This window comes from Gracilinanus agilis, chromosome 2, assembly GCF_016433145.1.
Source record: "Gracilinanus agilis isolate LMUSP501 chromosome 2, AgileGrace, whole genome shotgun sequence".
Taxonomy (NCBI): Eukaryota; Metazoa; Chordata; class Mammalia; order Didelphimorphia; family Didelphidae; genus Gracilinanus; species Gracilinanus agilis.
In genome coordinates this window covers 670,779,337-670,787,059 of record NC_058131.1, presented here as the reverse complement: position 1 = coordinate 670,787,059, position 7,723 = coordinate 670,779,337, and positions in this window count along the sequence as shown.

The following is a 7,723-nucleotide window of genomic DNA, read 5'->3' as shown; positions in this document are numbered from 1 at the left end:
CTCTGTTTGCTTCTTTTCCTTCCCTTTTCTCTCCCTTTTCTTCCTTGCACTCATTTCTTCCCTCTTCAAGAATGACTGGTTCTACAACAGTAGCCCCAATAAATCATACCAGTTAAGACACTGAGCTTCTCTCTTCATTTGTCAGCTGGTCTTTCAGCCCTCCCTGATCACCTCCCCTGTTTCTCCACTGCAAAGGTGGCACAGAGAAACAAATGAAAATGATACAGTGCAAAATAAGACAACTGAGAGTGAACAAATGATAAGAGAAGATTGGTGAGGTTAATCAGGAAAGACTTCTGGAAGAAGTGAACTTTAATCAGAGTTGGAAAGTGGTAGGGACAAGCAAATGGTGTGATATTCTAAAAAATATTTTTTAAAGCATTATAGATTTGTCATTTGAGGATCTGTTTTCAAATCCATGCTACCACATCTGTGACCTTAGGTAAGCCATTGCTTTTCTATGCATCAGTTTCTTCACTTGTAATATGAAGGAATTGTATTCGTTTAGGGGTTCTAATTTTTTTTAGTTCCTGGGCCTCTTTGGCTGTTGAAGAAGCCTATGAACTCTTTCTCATAACATTTTAAAATACAAAAAAAAAGATGTGGGATTCTAAAAGAAGTCAATTATTTTGAAAAATGGCTATCAATTTATTTTAATAACAAAAAAACAAATTTATGCACCTCAAGTTAAGAAACCCTGAACCGGGGGCAGCTGGGTGGCTCGGTGGAATTGAGAGCCAGGCCTAGAGACGGGAGGTGGTAGGTTCAAATATGGCTTCAGAAGAAACTTCCTAGCTGGGTGACCCTGGGCAAGTCACTTAAATCCCAATGCCTAGACCTTACCACTCTTCTGCCTTGGAACCAATATACTGTATTGATTCTAAGATGGAAGGTAAGGGTTAAAAGGAAAAAGAAAAAGGGGGCAACTGGGTAGCTCAGTGGAATTGAGAGTCAGGCCAGGGAGGTCCTAGGTTCAAATCTGACCTCAGATACTTCCCAGCTGTGTGACCCTGGGCAAGTCACTTAACCCCCATTGCCTAGCCCTTGCCACTCTTCTGCCTTGGAGCCAATACACAGTATTGACTCCAAGATAGAACATAAGGGAAAAGGAAAGGAAAGGAAAGGAAAGGAAAGGAAAGGAAAGGAAAGGAAAGAAGCCCTGGACAAACTAGCTGATCTCAAAGGCCCCTGCCCACTCTAAATCCTAGAATTCTAGGATTCATTGGAAAATTGGTTCCAGGATCAGGAAATGAAAAAAAACTTATGGGTGAGGAGGCCAAGAATGAATAATTAGATTGGTTTGGTTCAAGCAGAGGTTAGTATAGAACTATAGGTTTCTAACTTGGACTTCATGAACTTAAAAAAAAAAATTTAAGAGATAACTGGATGGCTCAGTGAATAGAGAGTCAAGTCTGGAGACGAGAGATCCTAGCCTCAAATACATCTTCTTTTTATAATTCTGGGAAAGTCCCTTAACCCCAGTTGGCTAGCCCTTATCACTCTTATCACTCTTGCTTCAGAGCCAATATTCAGTATCTAAGAAAGAAGATAAGAATTTTTAAAAAGAATAAAATAAATAAAATTTTAAAATAAAAATATTTGTACTAACATAATTGGTTTCTTTTGTGAACCTTCATGTTAGTATATGCATTTAAAGACATTATTCTGATAAAGGGTTCATTGGTTTCATCAGACTGCCAAATGTATCCAATACAAAACAAAGAATTCTTGCCAAATAGAGGAAAATCTTTACAATTGAACACACAATCCTTGGAGGTACCTTGAAAGCCAAATTTAGTTAGAGAAGCTCAGATTAGGAGGGTCTCCAAGGAAGATTCTGAGCTGGGCTGGGCTGGCCTGGACTGATCTGGACATCTCTCTTCCTGCTCTTTGATCTTTTTTTATATGGTGAGTGAGTAAGAACAGACAAATCTCTGGGCCAGAAGCCAGGAGGAACTGAGTTCAAATCTAGCTTCAGATAATTCCTCTTTGTGTGACCCTGGGCAAGTCACTTTGTACAGAGTCTAGCACGTAGTAGAAATTATATAAAATGCTATTATCATTGGCATCATTATTATTATTATTCCGTGTTTGAGTTGTTGATTCTCCATCGACTACTCCTTTGACCACTAGCCCTCCCCACTGGCTTCCCTAGTACACCTGGTGCACTTGAGGAAAGGTGGCAGAGCTAGGGAGCCTTTGTTTGGTCTGTAGGTCAGGTTAACTAGAAGAGTTGGAAGTCAAAGAGGTACTGTCCAAGGTGTCCTGTCTCTGCTTTGCTTTCCTAGCCAGTTCCTGGTGAAGGACTAGACTGGTTTTTCTTTTTTCTTTTTTTCTCTTTAAGCCACTATGCAAAAGAAAGAAGAGAAGGGTGGAGTTAAACAAAAAGACTGTGGACTAGAAAGGGGGAAGGGATGGTGGGTCCTATGCCAAGAGACTTTGGTTCTTTGCCTGGGGCCTACATGCTCAGTCATAAAAGGTGTAGATTTTAAAGCTAGGAAAAACAGTAGGAAATTATTCAGTTCAATCCTCGGATACAATTTGGAAAGATCCTTCAAAGCTTCAATAGACAGAGGCTTGGGGGGGGGGGCACGTGAGGGTGGAGATTGCCACCCCACACTCTCAGGGTCCTCAACCTCTGTGGTTGTTTTCTGTCCAACTTTTTGTGACCCCATTTTGGGTTTTCTTGGCAAAGACACTGGACTGGTTACCATTTCTTTTTCTGGCTTATTTTACAGATGAAGACACTGAGGCAAATACCTTGGGGCATATAGATGTGTAATGTCTGGCTCTTCTTTCTCCCTCACACCTGAATAGTGACTCAGACCCCTCTGGGTAATGCCCAACCCAGATGGGAAGTGACTAAACAGCTAAAATCTATTTGGCCTGGGCTAAAAGAGGAAGCAAGAGAAGTATGGGCTAGCTGGAGTTGACTGTCCTCTCCAAGATTTCTTTATAATAAGAGAAAAAGAAGGACCATTTGCAAGTGGCCATACCCAAACCTTTCCTTCTCTCTCTACTTACCCTTCACCCCCAATTTTGGGTGTCCATTAGCTTCTTGTCTCCTTTTCTGTCCCAGGGGAAAGCAGGAAAAAGGAGAAATATTTGAAGCAAGCTCGAGAAGCTATGAAGAAAAGAATTGAGAACACCAGATTACCCAGATATACTCCCCCTCAGGAGTCATCTGGTTAGATGAGTTATTATTATAGAGGGAAAGAAGGTGTGTACAGGCACTGGGGCTCATCTCAACTGCTCCCAAAGCCCTAAAAGACCAGGAGAGTTGTTCTCTCTAGCCTGCTTGAGGCAAAGAAGATGGGATAGCATTTGGATAGAATCAACCAGAACAGATGGCTATCTAGGGAATATGCCTGCCCCTATTAAAGTTGTTACCTGGGAATTGCAAATGTATTTAATATTCCTGGAAAGCCACTGGACTGCATGAAGTGAGAACCATAGAAATGCAGGGGATCTAGGCAAGAAGGAAAATACAAAGGATGTACAGCAGTTTGGAAATACTCTTATGAAATCAGATGAAAGTGGGGGCAGCTGGGTAGCTCAGTGGATTGACAGTCAGGCCTAGAGACGGGAGGTCCTCGGTTCAAATCTGGCCTCAGACACTTCCCAGCTGTGTGACCCTGGGCAAGTCACTTGACCCCCATTGCCCACCCTTACCACTCTTCCACCAAGGAGCCAATACACAGAAGTTAAGGGTTAAAAAAAAATCAGATGAAAGAAAAAAGTAAAAACAGGAATGCAACCGACACTTTTGTACAATTATTCAAAATATCTGAATGTATAATCAGTCATTAAAATCAGATGAAGTCTTGGAGTCAGTAACTGATGAGTTGCTGTTAATTTACCAGTGCTGTCCATCCCTTTGCTTTTGGCATCCCTTTTGGTAAAAAAAATTCACCACTCAGCCAACTTGGTGACGAGATTCTCTGAACTTAATTGGTTTGGTCCTTCCATGTATAGTTAATCTCTAGGCCTGTATCTATGTTTGTTTGTTTTTTAAAACCTTTAACTTCTGTGTATTGGCTCCTAGGTGGAAGAGTGGTAAGGGTGGGCAATGGGGGTCAAGTGACTTGCCCAAGGTCACACAGCTGGGAAGTGTCTGAGGCTGAATTTTGTTTGTTTGTTTTTTTTAAAACAGAAAATGTAGTACAATGGAAAGAGCATTACCAATTTGGTTAAGTTACTTATCTTTTGTGGGACAAATTTCTACAGTGAATGTCCAGCCTGAACTAGACGGCACCCAAGGTCCTCTCTAGCCCTGTCAACGATCTTATTCTAATTTTGCAGAACTGATGTTGGGCCTAGGAGACCTTCAGCACTATCAGTCCCTGTTCAGCATCTAGGCATGGATCTTGGAGGGAGCTTGCTTCTCATTAGAAAGACTGGAATCCCCTTCCTCACATTCATTGACTTACTAAGTCCTCCACTCCAGGAGGAAAATTGTTCAAGATTCAGATTATGACTTATATCTAAGACTCTCCAAATCTCACAAACCCATTGGTGAGTTAGGAAGATATCCACCCCAAGCATGTGAAGAACTTCCCCAGGTGGAATGGGTAGATGAGAACGATGTGTTCCAATAGCCATTAAAGTAGCTTGAAGCAGGTGCTACAGAACACTTAAATTGTGGTCAAACATTAAAGATATCAAGGTCATAAACTGCATCCCAGGCCATTGCCAGTTATTCTGATTTTTTTCCTTGCCACTGGATTTCAACGACTGTGGAAGAGAGAATGAGGCTGATGGCTTTGTGAAACTTTGCCTCACTTAAATTCAATTTACTTGGGAGTCAAGATATATCACCCCGTGATATTAAAGGGCCACCACCAGCAGTATCTAAGGCTCTCCAAATCAGAGAGCTAAAGAGATGCTCAGTATTTAATGTGAATTAGGACAGGTCCAGGTAATTTATTCCTGCACACAAAAGAACCGTTAAACATAGAACATTCAAAAGGGAACATTAACAGGATACATTAAATAGGATTTAGCAATTTAATTTATAACTACTCTTCCAATCTGCTAGAAGGTAGAAGCTGGTATTTGACCTCATTAGGACATAAAGGAATTTGCAGGATGGCTAATTAGGTGTTTTCCATTTTACTTCAACTTGGCACTGTCTTTACAGGTCTGCTAATAAAACAACCAAGCTTGGGCTAGTCCTAATCTTGTCAGTGGTTGCCTTCTAAGACTGATGGACTTAGTTGTTAAGGGCACTTCAAACCCCTGCTCCCTCAGCCTCTCTTCATTTCTGACCTCTAAGGATACTTTTAAACTTCTAAAACTCACAAGGTCACCTCCAATCCTGCACATATCTACCTCAGGATATATATTCACCTAAAAGAACACAAAAGATGCAAAGGCAGCCAAAGGCTTTGAGGAAAGCTTTTCTAGTTTCAGATCCCATGGGTAAGGTTATCATAATACTAGGGTGTAGAAGGAGAGGTGTGGTCCGTTCTCAACCCTCAATGGAGTCACATACTATTCTGAGATAGCCAGAAGTACTCTGTCTTTCACTTTCTTTTTAAACTATAGCAGCAGCTCCCCTCTATCCCTTGTTGCTATTCCAAGGCAGAGGGATTACCAAAACATCATTTAAGGATTACTACATCATTCTAAAACACCAGTATTGAGTTGGAAGTTTGTCATCCCCCAAATGACCAAGCAATGAATCTGGTTGTTCCCATGCCTGAAATGCTCTGCATCCTCATCACTGTCTACTGATTTCCCTGGTTTTAAATCCCAACTAAAATCCCATCTTTAAAGGCAGTTCTTCCCAACTTTAATTCTAGTACCTTTCCTCCAGCTTAATTATTTCTTATTTATCCTACATATATCTTGTTTGTACATATTTGCTTGCTCATTCTCCCCCATTAGATTATGAACTCCTTGAGGGCAGAGACTGGCTTTTACCTTTTTGTATATCCCCAGCACTTAGCACAATGGCTGGTATATAGTAGGCACTTAAATATTTGTTGACTAATGAGTTAACTGAATCTCTATGTCATTAAAATGTCTGGAAGTTTCCAGGAATTCTGGGTGACTTCTTCCTGTTAGAGTCCCTGTGATCCTATGGCTTATAACAGAAAAGGAAATAAAATACTTTTTAATACATTAGTATGGCCCCCATTGAGGGAGTTAGGTCACCGTCACCTTGAAAAACAGCTCTAGCACTTCCATAAGGGAATTCAATTCAATTCAACAAGGTCTTTATTAAGCAACTACTATGTACCTGGTGATGTTCTGACTACTGGGGATTCAAAGATTAATAACAAGAGCTTCTAGGTAGCTCAGTGAATGGAGTACCAGGCCTGGAGACGAGATTCTGGATTCAAATTTGGCTTCAGATACTTCTACTACTTGTGATCTTGGGCAAGTCATTTAACTCCAGTTGCTTAGCCCTTGCTGCTTTTCTGCCTTAGAATTGATATTGACAGAAGGCAATGGTTTAAAAAAAAAAAAGACCAATAACAGAATCACAGAATTGTAGAGCTACAAGGGATCTCTACTCAATGCATGAATCCCATCTATAGTGTCTCTCACTAGGTGAAAACACTATAGAGCAGTGATGGCAAATCTTTTAGAGACTGCATGCCATGTCCCACCCCCTGCTCCCAGAAACTGTGTGCCATGGCTGGCCACCCCAGATCTAGTGCCACATGCATCTGGCCCTTCCCTTACCCTTCATTGGAGAGGGAGAAAGAGCTCCCATTGGGCTGCTGGGTAGAGGAGTGGGTGAAGTGAGGAATGTCCTCAGTTCATAGAGAGTAGGAAGGGAGTGGCTGGATCATTCTGCTCCCCTTCAGATCTTCCACCTGTGAGCCTCCCACCTTATCCTCTGTGTGTTCCCATTGATCCTCTGGGCAGAGGGGCAGGTGATGTGAAAAAATGTCATCAGACACGGTGGAGAGGGAGGTTGCAGCTCTACCCGAGTCCCTCTGCCTTTCTAGTAATGAACTCTGTCAGGTGATGGCTCCGCATGCCCACAGAGAGTGCTCTGCATGCCCTTTTTGGCACCTGTGCCATAGGTTCGCCATCATGCTAGAGAGCCTTCCCCTAAAGACCTCCAGATATCAGGAACTTACTTTTGGAAAGCTGGAATGGATTTTGATGCATATAGATAAGAGACACTTTATTGGAAGAAAGCCTTAAAGGCTAGAAGGTATTTTCTTCTAACAAATCAAATGCGTTTTTTTTATGATTAACCAATTAACCAATAGTAAACACAGTAATATCTTATATTCTCTATAACTTGTAGTGAATTTTATGGTGTGGTTTACTATGGAATATTGCTTGAGAAAGCTTGTCTAGTTCTTAATAATTCTCTCATCCAGATCCCCTGGGTACATGTGCAGATGACTGTCATAAAAACTTTATATAGATGGGAAAGTAGGAACAGAAGTTATTATTAGTCACGGATGTTCTCTCACTCAGATCTCTTTGTGTTTTAATAAAATCTGATTTGTTTTGACCAAGCCTTTTGTATCTTCTAATTCATCAGAATCCTTATGAATAAATCCATCAACACCCTCAAAATTGTATAAGCTCCAGCATGGATTTTGTCTAGGTCAGTGATGGGCAAACTTTTTAAAGAGGGGGCCAAAGGAAAGAAAATGATCATCTGTCAGTCTGTTTCTTTCTTTCTTCCTTCCTTCCTTCCTTCCTTTCTTTCTTTCTTTCTTTCTTTCTTTCTTTCTTTCTTTCTTTCTTT